Source organism: Rhinatrema bivittatum, chromosome 11, assembly GCF_901001135.1.
Source record: "Rhinatrema bivittatum chromosome 11, aRhiBiv1.1, whole genome shotgun sequence".
NCBI lineage: Eukaryota > Metazoa > Chordata > Amphibia > Gymnophiona > Rhinatrematidae > Rhinatrema > Rhinatrema bivittatum.
The window spans coordinates 67,325,805-67,344,099 of NC_042625.1; the positions used below are offsets into that span (position 1 = coordinate 67,325,805).

At 43.9% G+C, this 18,295-nt stretch overlaps 1 long non-coding RNA gene across 1 annotated transcript in view; it reads left to right on the plus strand.

Moving 5' to 3' along the window:
- Positions 1 to 1,022: 1,022 nt before the first annotated feature.
- The window catches only part of LOC115073486, a 37,555-nt gene continuing 20,282 nt past the window's right edge, over positions 1,023 to 18,295 (plus strand). Inside the window, exons 1-2 of the long non-coding RNA XR_003852026.1 lie at positions 1,023 to 1,149; positions 9,327 to 9,435. This is a non-coding gene — a long non-coding RNA (uncharacterized LOC115073486). The remainder of the gene's footprint in view (positions 1,150 to 9,326; positions 9,436 to 18,295) is intronic.

The window sequence follows — 18,295 nt, forward strand, 5'->3', positions numbered from 1 at the left end:
GGAAGGAAACTGGTGCCAAGGGTGAGTCTATTTGTGTGTGGGAGGTTAGAGAGAGGACAAAAAGGACCCCTTCCTTCTCCCCTTCACTCCTCTCTCCCTTGATCTCGGATTCTATCCTTCAGATCCGAAAACCTCCCTTTCTTTGTACTCTTCCCTTCTCTCCAGATCCTGGAACCCACCCAGCAACTCCCCTGACTCTCTCATATCTTTCTTCAATCCCAGAACCTCCCTCCCTCCCTCTACCTTCTCTTCCCCATCCCAGATTCCTAATCTCCTCCCCCCCACCCTTCTTTGATCTTCCCCATCTCCCATGCCCAGTCCTCTCTCCTTCTCCTCCCCCTGTCTTTCTTTGATTATAAGTCTGGTGAAGGACCAAGGTGTCCATAAGAGATTGAATAGGAGAATCATGATTTGCCCCGGTTTATTCGGTGCAAGAACTTCTTGTGATACGAATGGGAACATAATTATCCTTGAACTTGATTCTGTCCACTCTGTCATTAGTTAACAACAGATCCCTGAGGATGTGCCATTCCGTTCTGTTTTAGAAAAAGGGAATTCACCTTCTGTGTTGCCCTTTCCCTCAGATGGTACTGACGACTTGTAAGATAAGCTCTTGTTTTGAGGAAGAACATTGCGTTCAATGTGAAATACAAGTTCCTTTGTACTCAGGAATAAGTCTTGGAACTTCTGAGTAGCACACTTCAGTAACAAGCATCCAGTAATCATAAAATAAATCTATCACTTCACCTCCTGGAGGGATATTTAAATATAAACCTGGACTCTGTCCCCAGTCTTCCAGAAACAACAGAGAGGGGAGAGGAAGAGATCACCTGGCCCTTTCTCTCCCTATTCTCTGGCTGTCAAAACAGTTTACATCCCAGCTAGACAAATTGCTCTCTCTTTCCAGTCACTATTTTTACAGCATCCATGGGGTCACCCTGGGCATAAGGAAGAAATGTGGTCCTAAGAAGTGGTTTAAGCAGATGCGTGTCTCTCACTTCAATTACCAGATGGCTGGGGCATGCAGCTAGATCTGATTTTATCCCCTTTACTTAAAGATCAACCTCTCTGGAGTGACCTGCGAGAGGTGGCAATCCTATCCAAGGAGCACCTGAGTAAAATGGAACAGCTGTTAATTCTATTCTTCAGGTAAGACGGACTTTGTATCCTTTTAGGAGCGCTAGGGTGAACCAGCAGGCTGCATTGCCTGTATGGACTTGCAGTTCTGAACTCCCCAAGAAAAGCAGAAACTCCATGCACGCAAGTGCGGGGGAAGGGCCAAAACTAGGATCAGCTTAGCCTGACCAAGGTGAGGTGGATTCCTATTGCAATCCTGACCATTTCTCCTATCCACAATTCATCTTTAGCTGTGTGAACCCCCCTGAGGCAGGTCACTTAACCTCCAAGATCTCAAATGTAGATTTACAAGTAAACTTGTTGTGAAAGGGATATTGTAGCTGTTGATTCCCATAGCTGCAGGGCTCCATACGCAGACAGCTCTATATAAATAACCATAATAATAATATTATTGTATCAGGACATGAGCAAAACCTACGTCTCCTCTTGTTCAGGAAGCTCTTACTGTATCACAGAGAATGGTGTTTATGTAACCGCAGGGGGTTTGCTATTTCGAGTTGTAAATTTGTCGCCAAGATAGGCACATAGCAAAACAAACAAAAAAAAATTGATCTCTTATTTTTCCTCCTTCTCAATCTGGTGTGCCAGTGAGGGGAAGAAGGGTGTGGAGAAAAAAAAACAGATTTATAAAATAAAAGTTACTAACCATAACAAAGTTGGAGGTGAAGAAGGAAGGAGAAGATATAAAAATAACTCTGTTCTTTCAGTCCTGCCAAGAAAAGTTTTTTTGGGTTTTTTTTTGCCCATGCAAATGCTGTTCTCACGGGTGGACAAACGGCCGGACAGACAGAGACTTCCTCTGGAACACTGAAATGGATTGGTCACCGGCGTGCTTTCTGGTTTCCTCCCCAGACTTCCCCCGTTCTGTTGGCTCAGCACGTGGTGAAACCGAAGTTAACTGTCGGCTCGGTCTCTGTTCATGCTGAGCTGACCCAGCTGTGGGGGTCTCACCTAGGAACAGAGTAGATGACAGCAGAAAAAAAAAAGCCCAGTTGGCCCATCCTATCTGCCCAGTTATTCCCATCCACACTGAAAGGATCTAGTCCCGCTGCCAGCCATGGAAGCTTGACCACTTGTAGGATATCGCTCCGTATCCAAATTCCCCATATCCCAACAAAAGAAGACAAAGTTTCCATTGCAGATGGAGGTGGGAGATGTCGTATTCTCCAAAAATTAAGAGCGGATGATAAATTTATGGGTTCAAACTCAGCTAAAATAAAGAAATCATTTTGGTGATTTGAGGGATTTGACTCCTTTTCCTGGCTACCATGTGTTTTTTGGGGTTTTTTTTATCCACCTTAGGCAAACTCGTGTCTCCCATTCTTTCCTTTTTGTGAGCTTTATCTGTGAATTGGCCCTGGGCCGAGATGCTGCTGCCAGCCACTGAGCACAAGTACTGAGACAACGGCGCTCTATTCCCCACCGCAGTCCCTCCAGTGCAGGCTTCCTTTCCAAACAGGAAATCTATGAAGGAGTAGGAGGAGGAGGAGCCATTGCGATGACTGTATGACATGACAGGAGACAGTAGGCTGCTGGTTACTACTGTGGGTATAGAGAACGCAGGATGAAAACTCATAGACGAACAGGGTGATGGCTATGGCTATTACTGTGAATGTAGAGGGCATAAGAACATACAAAGTACCATGCTGGGTCAGACCAACGGTCCATGCAGCCCAGCATCCTGTCTCTGACAGTGGTCAGTCTGGGTCACAAGTACCCATCAGTAGGGACGTGCATTTGTTTCAAATGAATTATAAAACAGAACAAATAAGGCAAATTCATTTCATTCGGGGGGGGGGGGGCCAAAATGAATTGGGCATCCCCCCCCCCAAAATGAAACAACTTTATTTGTTGAATTTGCTTGAAAACAAAATGCATCGGGCCTAAGTCTAGCCCCGAGGCCGGGGCCTCGCCTAAGGCATAGGCCGAGGCACAAAGCAGGGGCGGTGGCTTATGCCCTAACGCAACACCGGCGCCTTGGCCTAAGATTAGGCCTGAAGACGAGGCTTCACCTATGGCATAGGCTGAGACCCAAAGAAGGAGCCGGCCCACGCTGGCCCACCATGGATCACATAAAGAGGCATTTGGTTTATTTTCTATTCCTTTCCTATTAATAACTTTGGTTTATTTTCTATTCCTTTCCTATTAATAACTTCAATCTATTTGCTACTTTGACAGCTGCCACACACTGAGCTGTGGATTTCAAAGTATTGTCCACAGTGGCTCCAAGATCCTTTTTCTGGGTGATAGTGCCTAATATGGAATCCTATAGTTTGGATTATTCTTCCCTGTGGGCATCACTTTGCACTTGTCCACATTAAATTTCATCTGCCATTTAGGTGCCCAAATCACCAGTCTCAGAAGGTCCTCTTGCAATTTCTCACAACTGGGTCATGATCTAACCAAATTCGTTTGCGAATTTGATCATCTCACTCTTCACTCCCTTTTCCAGATCATTTACAAATATTTAAAAAGCACTGGTCCCAGTACAGATGTCTGGGCCACTCCAACATTTACTTTTCTCCATCGGGAGAAATGACCAGTCCTATTCTCTGTTTCCTATCTTTAGCAAGTTACCAGTCCATAATAGGACACTGCCTCCTATCCCATGGCTTTCTAATTTCCTAACGAGTCTTTCATGAGGGATTTTGTCCAATGCCTTTTGAAAATCCAGGTCCATTATAATTAGCTGACTCAGCCCTGTCAACGTATTAACTCCTTCAAAACAATCTAAATGGTCTGCCTTAAAACTCCCTTACAACTTCCATTCTCCTGAGAATCCGAAATGCCTAGATCAGGGGTGGCCAACTCCAGCTGTCAAGAGCCACAAACAGGCCAGGTTTTCAGGATATCCACAAGGGATATGTATGAGATAGATTTGCATACAATGGAGGCAGTGCAAACAAATCTATCTCATGCATATTCCTTGTGGATATCCTGAAAACCTGGCCTGTTTGTGGCTGTCGAGGACCGGAGTTGGTCACCCTTGTCCTAGATTATAAGAAAACATCTTTAAACCTTACAAGCTGGTATTCCGTTGATTCCCAAACCTGTCCTATTGACTTCACAGCCAAGCTGTCCTCAATGAATATGGATGAGATATATTTTCAGATACTGAAGACTCAGGATATACACATTTACCTCATTCATATTCATTGTGGATATCCTTAAAATCCAACTGGCTGCTGGGTGAATAAGATAGGAATGGGAACCACTGTGGTATGGTCTTCCCTAAGGCAAGGAAAGTTTATTGGCTCGTCCTAGAGTCAGAGATGGGGATTGCAAGCCTAAAAATCACATTCTAAATGCAGGAGAGGAAAAGGCTACAGACCCAGTTTGTGTAATTTTATTAAACGATATGGAATGGGCAAGCCCCCTGTTTTTTTTCCACTCAGGACTTGTCAGACAGCTAGGGGAGGGACTCAGATGGCTGTGGAAGAGGCTGTTTTTGCTGCCTGCCTTTCTGCAGATTAGCTCTAGATGAGATACATAATACTGACTGAGGACATATGCTGCTCCAGTGCCCTTCATCTGATAAAGGGAGAAGAAAGTGTTCAGCAGCCAAAATCCTGTTCTGAAAGGAAGCTCAGCTCCTGCGTGCTGTAACTCATGGTGTAACACTGCAGACCAGACTGAGCTTGATTTTGCTGGGCTACTGAGGTAAAGCTCCACTGAAAGTCAGGGCAGAGGGGAAAATGTTAGCTGCATTCCTAATGCCCCGTCAGTTCTGCTGATGTATCTCACTGTTCATTCTGTTTCCTGTTTACCCTGCTCTACATGCCCTCTCTTCCTATTGCTTCACTTCTGGTTCTCATCAGGAATCCATCAAGTACTGCATCTCCATCTCTTCCAGCTGTCATTAGAGATCCATCATGCATAATCTCTCTCCTTCCTTCCCATCCTATTTTCATCAAGAAGCCATCATGCACAGTCTCATCTTATTCCTTCCCAGCTGGCTCTCAGATATCAATCCTGTATAACCTTATGCCTTGTAATTCTGGCTTTCATCAAGAAGTTATCATGCATGGCCACTAGGCTGAGTCATTTTTTCTTGACTGTCATCAGGGAGCCATCAAGCACACTTGGGTTTCTGTTGCCTTATGTCTTCCCAACTACCTTTCATCAGGAAGCTAGCTTGAATATAGCTAGACATGGAGCATTATGCACCAGTTTAGGAAGGCAGCTCCAGACATGTGGCATGGTCAGGCTGAAAGCACAAGATCAGGAGTTAGCGGTGGAGAAGGCTTACCAGATGAATGGAGGTCATGAGACGTGTAGGAGGAGATGAAAGAGGAGAAGAAATGAGCCCGAGGGTGTAGACAGAATGCAAAGTGACTAATAAATAAAAGCATTAGGATTGGTTGAATGCTTGGCAGTTAAAATTACCGTGAGTTGATGGTGCCCGATGATCTCAAGGTAGCAAAACAATGCGACAAGGCACTGGCTAGAGCCAGAGGGATGATAGGCTGCATAGAGAGAGACATAACCAGCAGAAACAGAGGAGGTGATGGTGCCCCTGTACAAGTTATTGGGGAGGCCTCACTTAAAGGTGAATTTTCAAAAGCTGTGCACGTAAAACTCAGCAGTTACGCATATAAAATAGCGTATACAGTACATGAGTAGTGCTATTGTAGAAACTCGACATACACATGTAAATCAGAGTCCATGAGTAAATTTGCAAGTGTAAGCAAGGGGCGGCGCCAACATTTACGTGAGCAAGTTGCTGTTTTATAAGTAATTTATGCATGTAAATTTGGCAGCTTACTCGCATCTATTTATTCCTGCTTAATATCTGGAATAATTGATCGTAAATGTCTTAAAAGTGAAATACTGACTGGGTGAGGTCTGGATGAAATGTGGGGGACTTCAGGCTGAAGAGCCAGGAGGGAGGGTGTCAATAACCTGCAGATGGACTGGGCAAACTGGTAGACTCATTGATAGCACTTGTAATTTCATTGCCTTGCGCATGTTTGAAAATCTTCTGACTTACGCATAGAAAAGCTGACTTAATTTATCCGCATTAAATCTCCTTGCATTTTACTTTAAAATTAGTTCTAAAACTATGCGGGTATACAAACTTATCTGGCTAAATTCCTACTTATCTGGTTAAGTAGTAGCTTTGCTATATTGGGTACTTGCCAGGTTCTTATGGCCTGGATTGGCCACTGTTGGAAACAGGATGCTGGGCTTGATGGACCCTTGGTCTGACCCAGTATGGCATTTTCTTATGTTCTTAGCTGGATAAATTCCGACTGAGGTTGTAGCAGCACTTATCTGAATAAATACCATATCTGGCTAAGTAGCAGCAAAGCCACTGCTTATCTGGATAAAATTCTACTTAACTGGCCAAGTCAGATAGCCAGATAAGTAGCACTTTTTAGACTTATATGGCTAGCTGACTTAGCCAGCATTTTAAGACTTACTTATCACATAAGTGCCGCTACTTAGCTGGCTACCTCAGAATTTATCTGGATAAGTGCAAAAATGTATTTGTGCGGTTTTTACATGTGGCGCATGTTTCCGGATACATTTACGCGTATTTTATAACCTGCATACATTGTATATGCACAGGTTATAAAATACCGGAGCAGTTTTGTACTCGCCCATACCTACAAGTATCTGAGACTGCGTGTGCATGTCTTAAAGTTATCCTCACTGAGTAATAAGATCATTGCTGGAGGCCGTATCTCAAAAAGGATAGAGATTGGCTAGAGGTGGTCCAGACAAAGGCAACCAAAATGGTGTAGGGGACTGCACCAAAAGGTATGAGATGAGACTTCAGAACCTGAACATATATACCCTGGAGGAGAGGAAAGATGAGAGGGATATGATACAAACATTTTAATATCTGAAAAATATTAATGCACAATCGAATCTTTTCCAATGGAAAGGAAACTGTAGAACTAGGTGTCACAGTGTGAAGCTACAAGGAGATTAAGAACAACGTGGATTCATAGAATACCCTCCTGGAGGGGATAGTGAAAACAAAGACAGAATCAGAATTAAAGAAAAGCATGGGATAACCAGAGGATCCCTTATTGACAGGAAGATGGAAATAAAATACTTGGATAATATATATGGAGCAGCAGTTCAACCCAAAACCACATTGAAATGATTGTACTGTGCTTCCAGAAAAGGCATGGGGTAACTTGCATGGAGCTGCAGTTTCAACTCCAAACAGCTGGCACCAGGGTAGTTGCAACCCTAAACTGAAGGCACAGGGGTAACCTGCATGGAGTGGAAGTTACAGCCAAAAAACCACCTTGCTGGGCAGACTGGATGGGCCATTTTGGTCTTTTGTCTACTGTCATGTACAGTGCTACTATGAGCTGAAGACTGAAGGCACTTCCGGCTGAGTACCTGACTGCAATCCGCTTTGAAGTACCAAAAAAGCAGAATATACGTAAATAAATAATAATAGGAGAAGCTCCAGGCTGAGAACGTAACCCATTCTGCTGCTGGGACACGGAGCAGGGTTGGGCCCCATAAGTGGGGTACTTTACTGATATGGGGATCCTAGGAGTTGAGAGGACCCTCCACTGACACGGATGACTCTCCTAACTGGAGACCCCCCCCCCTCATCCAGCTAGCAGAAGATGAACCCCCTAGTTTTTGGTTTTGTTTTTATCTAGTGCAGGCCTTTTCATCGCCAGTACAGTAAATATTTTCCCTAGAGCCAGAGGGCTTCTAATCTAAGTTTGTACCGGAGGGTGAAGCAACTTGCCCAAGGTCACAGGAAGCAGCAGGGGGATTTCAACCCTGGGCTTCCCTGGTTCTCAGCCCGCTGTGCTGACCACTAGGCTTCTTCTCCCTCCAGGTCTGTGGAAAACAATCCTTGGCTTTACCTCCACTTTGTCTGCTCAAAGCAAACACGCAAATTATACATTTAAAAGCCCCTCAAACAATAATAATTTCTCAAAGTTCCTGCCACAGGAAAGCTCTCCATACTTATGATCCAGGGGCTCATTAATCAGGCTGACGACCTCCTGGCTGGACATGAGGCCAATTTCTGAAATGATTAAGCATGAAAACACAATTAAACGAAATTAATTTATTGCCCTGGAGAAGTGCAGGCAGCGCCTCTGCCCCTTCCCACAGGCCGGGGACTTCCTGGGGAAAACAGTCTGTCTTTGAGAAGTGGCTGCTCCAGAATCACCTCCAAGAGGGGTCGGGATCATTGAGTTCCTTATTGTTTGAGGGCGAGATTTCAGGCATGCGTCCATCTCTCACTTAGCACTGGTCATGGTGGCTTTGTGCGGCCCCTGGCCAGAACCTTCCTGCTGTGGCTGTCACAGGGAGGAATGAGTCCACCACTCTCTCTCTCCAATTCCCTCTCCTAATAATCTTTTTACAATATTCCAGAACTGAGATCCCCCAGCCCAATCTCTGCCAATGCACCTTACTCCTCCTTGCAGCAACCCCTGCTGCTCCAGTTCTGACTGAGACCCATGCACACAGCTCTGCCAATGCATGATATTATTCCTTCCCTGAAGCACCCACTGCCATTCCACTACTGAGTCCTCCACACAGCTTTGCTAATGCAGCTCTCTCCTGCCCTATAGCATCATGCACTATTCCAGTACTGAGAGCCCCCCCCCACACACACACACACAGCTCTGCCAATGCAGAATGCACCTCGCTCCTGCCCTGCAGCATCCACTGCTATTCCAGTACTGAGTCCTCCACACAGCTTTGCTAATGCAGCTCTCTCCTGCCCTATAGCATCATGCACTATTCCAGTACTGAGCCCCCCAACACAGCTCTGCCAATGCACCTCGCTCCTGCCCTGCAGCATCCACTGCTATTCCAGTACTGAGTCCTCCACACAGCTTTGCTAATGCAGCTCTCTCCTGCCTTATAGCATCATGCACTATTCCAGTACTGAGAGCCCCCCGCCCCCCACAGCTCTGCCAATGCACCTCGCTCCTGCCCTGCAGCATCCACTGCTATTCCAGTATCAAGACCGCTACACCACTCTGCTAATGCAGCTGACTCCTGCCTTTTCATTACTGAAACTCCACATACAGATCTGCCAATGCACCTCGCTCCTGCCCTGCAGCACCCCCTGCTGTTCTGATGGTGAGAGGCAGCAGGGAATGGAAGCTGCGGCATGGAGCTCTCAGCTAGTACCATACTGTAGTGTCTATTTGGTATTTAAAGCTATAGTTCAGTATGTTTTGCCTTGACAGAAATTTGCTGGAAAATGCTGAAAGTACCTTGAAAGAAATGAAAGAAGAAAGCCAAAGACAAGAAACTGTGCCTGGAACTGGAGCAAATATCTTGGAAGAAACAGTGCTGGTAGGTAACCAGAGAAAATTATCCAGAAGGAATTGGAAGGTCAAAACCCAGGACACCAAGTTTTCTGAACTGTTTGAGCAACAGAATCAGCCTAGAAAACAGCAAATCCGTAGTGAGATTCCACTATATGGGAATCTGACTATATATCTCACCTTATATGCTAGCTCTCCTGACAGAGAATAATATGTTGGAAAAGTTTTATTAAAGAAGAGCTTAAAGGTTTCCCCCTGGGCATGTAAAAGTTTTATTTCTTATCTCAGGAAGCTCGCAGTATGATATTGCATTTTGAGCTGGGAATCATCTAATGGCCTTTTGGAACCTATATGAAAAGGTTAAGATACTCCAGAGTGGAAGGATTTTCCTGCAATTATAACACAATGAGAATAGTGAATGTGCACTTTAAAACTGAGGATGTAGAGGTCTGCAAGGTGAGCACCTGGCTGCAGAGACAGTGCATGGTGATGGAAGAGCCATTGCCTGTACTGGACTCAGAGGGGTTCTGGATTACAGGCTGGAAGGCAGGGGTGCATCCCCTACTGGCATATGGCTGCAAACAGCACCTGCCTAACAGCTTCATGACTGGAAGAGAGAGAGGCTCCTGTTTCTGGGTAGATAAATATTTTAAATGTAGCCCTACAGTGCATTTTATAGGGATGTGCATGCGTTTTGAATGAATGAATGAGTAAAACGCAACAAATGAGGCTATTATTGGTTTATACGAATGTAAAGAACTGAAAATTAGGTTTAGACGAAAATACCCAAAATTTTTCGGGTATTTTCATATTTGTATGTTTAAAAAAAATAATGGGCCTGTGGCGGGACCAGGTCTGAGCCTAATCCCGTCCCAAGGCTGGGTTCAGTTGCCGATGCAACAGACTTAGGTCTGATGTCAGAGTCTGTTATGAGGATGGGTCCTGTCACCAAGGTCTAGGCCTGAGGCTGACATCCAGTTGGGTCCTATTGCCAAGGACCAGGTCTGGGCCTAGGCCTGGACCTAGGCCCAATGCCAGAACCCAGCTAGAGGATGAGTCCCTTCACAGAGACCTAGACTTGGGCCTGAGGCCTTCCATAGGCCTTCTTTCTTCTTGTAACATAAAATGACGCCATTCAATGGAAAGACATGCCTCAATGATGCATTAAACTTTATGGCCGAAAACCAATATGGCGCTGTCTGGTCAGCAGGAAGGCACCCCAGCGATGTTATTGGTTGTGTCCTTCCATCGGGCAGCATCATTTTGCATCAATGAAAGAAGACCCGTGAAAAGTCTGATCTTGGGCCTCTTGGGCTTGTTGATGATGATTATTTGTGGATAAATCATTGTTTAGCTAATCTTGCTCAATGGTTGAATAATAGTAATTTAGTGGTAAATACCAGTATGATAGAGGTGCTTTGGCTTGGTACGGGAGAGATTAAAAAAGGGTTGAAATTGAGTGATGTGGATTTGGTGACGAAAAATGAGGTAAGATCGTTTGGGTGTCATTCTAGATTCAGAGCTTTGTCTAGAGAAAGACATACAGCAAGTAACCCGTAATTTGTATTTGAAAACAAAATTAATAAGAAAGCTTAGACCAGTTTTGGATTGGGATTCTTATTTTATCTCATTTGGATTATTGTAACGCGCTGTTCATGGGATTGCCAGTGAATTTGTTACGCGGGTTACAGGCAATTCATGTTACCATGGCACGTATAATTATTACTAGAAGTACTAGAAAAACTCCTGGTAAGCCATTGCTGTTCGGCCTACACTGGCTTCCAGTGAACATGCGCTGTAAATTTAAATCTTTATTACTTGCCTTTAAATCCTTGAATGGCCCTTGTGTTCCTCATCTGAAAGAGAAATTAAAATGGTATGAGGCTAACAGGAATCTGTGATCAAAAAAAGGCATTTCTCATGAATTACCGAGTATTAAAGCTTTTTGTAAGAAGTGACTGCAAAATTGCTCACTTGCGGCAGGAATCCCAGCTTTATGGAACCACTGGTTCTAAAGGAAGAGAAGGAGGGTTTAAAATTTCGTAAAAACCTGAAAACATGGCTTATGACAGTGGCTTTTAACGATTAGAGTTTAATCATCATAGCAATGATAAGATGCAGATTGGTAACTGGCCCTCTCTTGAAGTTTTGATGTGATTATTATTTTGATTGTTTTAAATCTAGGTTGTAAATCGCTTTGGAAGACTTGTCTTGATGGCGATTATTTATTTATTTATGTTAAATCTTTTATTAATGTAGTGGCTGCTGGAAGTCCTAGGTATAAGGCATTGCAATAATCTAGTATTGGGGCCTGCAATACCATTCTACCCGTTCTTGGAACGGGCATAATTTATAAAACAATGCGTAATTTATAAAATAATTTCACAACGTTGTTAGTCTAAAATCAAAGAGAGGCCATAAAGTGACCAGGGCATTTGAAAATATAATTAACAGCAAATGGTAAAGATATTTTAAGTAGCTCTCTGAAGAATTAGTTAAGAGGTTTTTCAGTTGGAATTAATGTGTGGTGTGTGAGTGTCTTGCATTTGTTTTGTGACGGAAGCGTTATTATATTTTATTGTTAAAATGGTTGTCAGTGCCTCTGAGATTTTGTACCACTAGTGTATGCAAGTTATGATTAGCGATATTTTTTTATATTGTTTGCTGAAATAAGTTGTACTCACAATTGGATAAATAAAAAAAAAAAAGCACAGAGGTGTTCATCATTTTGTGACCAATGATGGTAAAGCAACGGTGGAGGAGAGGTTTAACAGGGCTTTAAAATCTAAAATGTGGTGATACTTGGCCTACTTTTCAATATCAAGATGAGTTGCAGGCTTTTGTACAAAAGCTATAATTATAGCTTTCAAAGAACAATACAGACTTGGCTGGTCAATGTGACGACCTCAAACTCTCTGCAGATCTGGAAAACAGCCTTCAGTGGTAACAACAAACATGAACCTGCTAAGCCCCTTTTTACAAAGGGGATCAAGTCAGACCATCAACAACTAAAGGGAAATTTGAATAAGGCCCAATGAGATATTTATAATAACGGCGGTTTTAAACAGGGGGCAGAAAACAGTGAACAAGATGCCAGCTTATGGTGAGGAAGCCTTTCACGTTCTATTTTATCCTGAAGACTTACTGAACGTCAACCCTCCACAGGACAGGAGATGCCACGTTGATAAGATTCTAAAGGTAAAAGAAAGAGGCGGGTACAAGCAGTATTTCGTGAACTGGAGGGAGGAGCCTGAAAAATGTAACAGTTGGGTAAAGGTGTCAGAGATTCAAGACATTTAATTTGAAAAAAGCCTTGTATTATTAAAAAAAAAAAAAGAGAAAAAAAAAAGAATGACGATTTTACATTGGGCTGCCTAGTAACAGCTCTGCAAGTTTCCACAAAATACCAGCTTTAATTGCAGAACACAATTAGCTTCTGCACTGGGCCCACAAGGACTGGGGGAAACTCCGTACCCGCGCACATGGGATAATATTAAGATCAGAAGTATAATGCCACCTTTGGAGGAGGAAACGTGGAGCTTCACTTTGTTGTACGAAGAAGGCATTTTGCAACAATACAAAGTTTAGTGGACAACGTGAACCATGATATGAATAAGTTTCTTTAAACCCTTACCATCGTAAATCATTTGTGTCTTGAAGAATCAAATAAAAATCAGAGGACAAGGCTGTAATTTTCACACAGGGTGATTTAGCGACCATTTTGGGGCTAAAAGCTAAAACAAATACTCAGTGCTCGCTGTTTCCAACAGATATTGGGGGAGAGGGGGGAGGGTTTAATACCATGTACCTGTAGACTAGGGCTTCCCAAACCTGTCCTGGGGACCCCTCAGCCAGTCGGGTTTTCAGGATATCCACGATGAAAGTGTATGAGATAAATTTGCATATACCGAGCCTCCATGGTATGCAAATGTATCGCATGCATATTCATCGTGGATATCCTGAAAACCCGACTGGCTGAGGGGTCCCCAGGACAGGTTTGGGAAGCCCTGCTGTAGACAGATATCATAGAACACCAGCTGGTGAGAGACCATTTTGTGCCACTACTACGCTGAATTCCTGCTAACGGGGTTAAGGACGAGTCTATCACTTGCACTTATGATAACCCGCATTATGAACCTGTGAAAAAGCAGCACATTGACACCATCATATTTGAAATAATAAACAGATTAGAACCAACACATCTCATTTATTATGGGTAGGTGACCCTTAAGCTTCGTTAGTGTCCCCGGAAAGCTGTTTTTTTTAAATAGTGGTAGTTAAAGACTATGGTGACCCCATCACGTACAGAAATTATTATGGCCACGCAGGCCTGGCCTGGGCTTTCAAGGTATTGTGGGGCTCCAGTTAAGTACGCTGCAGGGACAAGTAAATTGTTTTGTAGTCTCTTTAGAAATGGGGATAGAAACATAGAAACATAGAAACATAGAAATGACGGCAGAAGAAGACCAAACGGCCCATCCAGTCTGCCCAGCAAGCTTCACATTTTTTTCTCATACTTATCTGTTTCTCTTAGCTCTTTGGTTCTATTTCCCTTCCACCCCCACCATTAATGTAGAGAGCAATGATGGAGCTGCAACCAAGTGAAATATCAAGCTTGATTAGTTATGGGTAGTAGGGGAAGTAGGGGAAGTTATGGGTAGTAGGGGAAGTAGGGGAAGATAGGAAATAAAGAAGGGAGAACAATGATAGTGTACTATATACAGATAAGGGTGTGGGAGGGAGGTGGTATACAAGCACCATTGTGTTTGTATACCACCGGACTGAAGAATGTGTGAAGTCGAGACAGGATTTATTTCAACTAGCCCCACCCAAACCAGCATCGAATGAAGGATTTATGTGGAAATTCTGCCCTTATCTGCCTTGTGAGAAATGGCCCCTTTAGATTTTTATATAGCGACATGGCACGGATTACCTGGATTTAAACAACCCGCTGCTGTACCTGACCTGTAAAACTGTGAAAAAAGACAGGTCAGACTTTGACGTAGGGGGGCCAACGTAGCACTTGTAAACTATCCGGTGGCCTCTATTTTTCGTCACCTGGATGTCACTCTCAGAGACTGACTCATTGGTCAAAGCAACAACTGCTACCCTTACAGAGCCCTCTTAGAGTTGCTTCCCAATTATAGTGAAAGACCTCTCTAAACACAGTTTACAAACAGCCTATTTTCTATCCTTTTCTTTTCCCATTTCTCCATGTCTGTTAAGCACCAGGCAGTGCTGTAGCACTTCAGGATAACATTTGGCCTTTCCATGTTCAGACATACCCTCTCCTTTCTTCATGTAGCCTTTGAGCGATGGTGCTTCTAATATTTTCCTCTAGGCCTGAAGGACTTCTCAAACGATCGAGTTGTTGACTAGGTTCTAAATACATTTGTTCTCTGTGCTGCATTAGTGCTTAGCTCAAAAGACCTGTGACGAGTGGCAATGCAAAATCTAACCTGGGGGGCCTCGATTGTTTCACCAGCTTCTTTTTCTTTTTGAGGGATACCCTTTTATCGCCCACATTCCTTATGGCGTGACACTTATCTGTTGTTGTGATAAAGGCGTTTAGCACGATCTCTGCTAGGGCCCCCACTAAATTGTTAGAAACTGTATTTAGGCCAGATTTTCTCTGCTATAGAGAGTTTTAAAAAGGGACAGGTTCCTCTTTACATGAGTAGAGTTGCTGTCTGAGCCACACAAACAGATGTGACGGGGGAGAATACATATATTTCTTTTTAGAGGGGGCATGTACTTTTTCACAATATATCATGGTCCAATCTGGTGGCAAGGCATCTGTCCTTAATCCATAAGCCTCCGGCGTCATAGCATTTAAATCCATGATAAGATAGCCATAAGGCGTTCCGGTGGTATTCTCAAAGGCTTCTAAAAGGAATCATGACGTAGCACGGTATAGCTGGCTAGAACAGAAAAGCAATGTGCAGCTTCTCTCTAAGGTTCTTACAAAGTACCATATATTGGGTATTTAAAGTTATAGCTCCACATGTTTTGCCTTGACAGAAAACATTTTGAACAATATATATATAATACTCAGATTTCTGTGATGCACGTTCTGGGTAAAGGCTTTCTCGATTTCACCACTTTCACAAGCAGAGTCCATCAAATCATTTACAGCAGTGGTTCCCAACCCTGTCCTGGGGACCCCCCCAGCCAGTCGGGTTTTCAGGATATCCACAATGAATATGCATGAGAGAAAATTTGCATGCACTAACTCCATAACATGCACATTTTCTCTCATGCATATTCATTGTGGATATCCTGAAAACCCGACTGGCTGGTGGGCCCCCAGGACAGGGTTGGGGACCATTGATTTACAGGATTGGTTGGAAACAACTGATCATCATTAATAGAATCAGGCAAAGGATGCAGAAATGTAAAATAAAGATATTTACCTAGCATTTCTTTATACGAAGACTGCCAGCAACTGTAACACCACACGATATTGTTAGGCATGTCAGTCAACACACAACCTGCATGTTCTAATAGGTTTTTCAAAAAGAAACTTTCGCCACCATTTGATGGTCTGGCTAAAATACAAGAAAAGGGTTGCCGTCAGCACACATCCACAGTTTCAGAATCCATAGTGCAGGGTATTAAAGCCATCTTTCATTACCCTTTTGTCATATACACCCCTTTGTGCTTTCAAAGTACAGCGGTCTCTGTTGTTCATGTCTCTTTGTTTTTTATCATACCGGTTTGTTGTACCTTTATCTTTTCTGGGCTTATGTCCATAGCCTCAGGTTTATAGTCAGACTAGATCTCTCAAGCAAGTGAAATAGATTTTTTTTTTTTTTTACAGTTTTCTATATTTAGCGTAACCCCTTTCACTTTCAATCGAGTCTTTCCGCTTGACAGCTTGCAGCTGTGTGTTTTGGGCCCAGCCGATTACAAACTCTGTGGTAGGCTCATCTGCAGGCATCTCGCTCGTGAGCTCCCCTAAATAATCTCCCAGTTGCCCTGAGCTTTTTTTTTTTTAATAAACGATTGACCCTTGTTGCCTAAAACTTGTTTTCTTGTGGCTGCACAATGACCATTTCTATAACATATTTAGATGTAAAAAGGTTTCTATGATTGTCATCAGAGCAGGGATCTGCTCTCTGGAAACTTGGGGGCAGAAGACAGGAAGCGTTGGATGAAGGTAGACTGCCTGTTCACCAGCTCTGCCAGACTTCAGTGAAATCTTGGTGGAGCCAGTCAGCACCAAAGGGGGCTCTCACATGCACACACACACGGGCTCACACCGTCTCACACACACACATAGGGGTCGGCCTCCCAGGTGCGCTGCCCCGTGCCATTGCACGGTCTGCACACCAGGTAAGCACCGGGCCTGACTGCAGAGGTAGGCTCCAGCCTTCTCGCGGGCAGTGCTGCATCAGAGATCCGTGAGGTACTGTGGTTAGCACAGGAGAAGGAGTCTGGTTCCGCTCTGCCTGGTGGGCTAGGCCTCATTCCCTGGCCACATAGGATAGGGAGGCAGCAGGTTCCTCTCTGGGCCACAACCTGGCTGGTGAGGCTGCCGCAAGTTTTGGGGGGGTTTTTTTTGCGTTTTGTAAAAATTGTTTTAAGCATTTTGGACTTCTTTTTGGAGTTTTGTTGGAACCTCTAGGCTTTGCTCAGGGAGGAAGAATCCCCTGCCTGGGGAGGATAAGGAAGAATGAGAAGACGTGCTGTTTTCATCTCACACCCAATGGATGGACAGTGGTGATGTGGAGGAAGGATTTTTGTGAAGATTTTGCTTTTCTCGTGTTGGGGGGGGGGGGGACGTTTTTACTGCTTCCCTTCCTGCACAGGAGAGGGCAGTTGAGAGAGAATTCCTTCACCTTGAAAAATCCCATGTTACCATCTGGAGAAGAGAACAAGGAGTAAGAGGATTTTATTTGGAAACCCCCGCTAGAGTCTCTGCCCTGGGAAAAGAAAAGAAGATTAGGAGCTATGAAGCGCCATAAACACGCAGCAGTAAATCCTATGGTCAGGAAAGTAACACCACTAATGTGGTAATCAAGATGAATATTTGTTGCACAAACTTTATTATACAATATCAAAAATATATTTCTCATGTCATTTCAAGTGCTAAAAGGCTACCAAAAAACAAGCTCACACCATACCCTGGTCACTCATAGCAAATGTAAAAACAATTCTAAACTATTATGTGTGTGGTACACTTCATATACAACAAATGTTGTACCTTCAGTCATATATTGAAACCAGTGGTAAAGCATACACAAAACACTACTGAATTTGTGGACATGGGAATGGTAACTTTCAAACAGCCTGCACAGATTATAGTTTGCAGGTACTCTTTTACCTACAAACTTTAGCCAGAATTTTCAAAATGAATGTATCCACTTTAGAAATTTGTGGGTGCGTGCATAACTGTTACCAACCTAGACACGCAAAGTTGCATCTACTCAGGAGCAAGTGTAACTTTGTCTTATGTATTTTGTGACATACCCCTTCCTCCCAGTATTTGGGTAACATCAGGACTGAGAAGCCGAGTTCCAGCAGCAGGCAAGGGCGGGCAGGCAGGCTTACTGAAACCAAGGCCCCCCAGAGCCAGCAGGCAGTTTCCATCAGGCTAAGAGACTGGAATATGCAATAGGGATTTCGGGGGCGGGGTTTCCGAGTTCAGGGTGGGCGGAGGCTCTTACCTCACAGGTGAGAGACTGGTGAGGTACCTGGAGCGAGCCAGTAGCAGGAAGAGGATCGAGAGGGAGTTCTTACTGTCCAGGGCCACAGACAACCCCTCATTGGGATGCAAACTGTGAACCAGAGGTGGGCGAGAAGCCAAAGGAGACAGACTGAGAGCTGCAGTGAAAGGGGAGTACAGTGGAGTGCTAGTATTTTGATTATCTGAACTGTGTATTTTG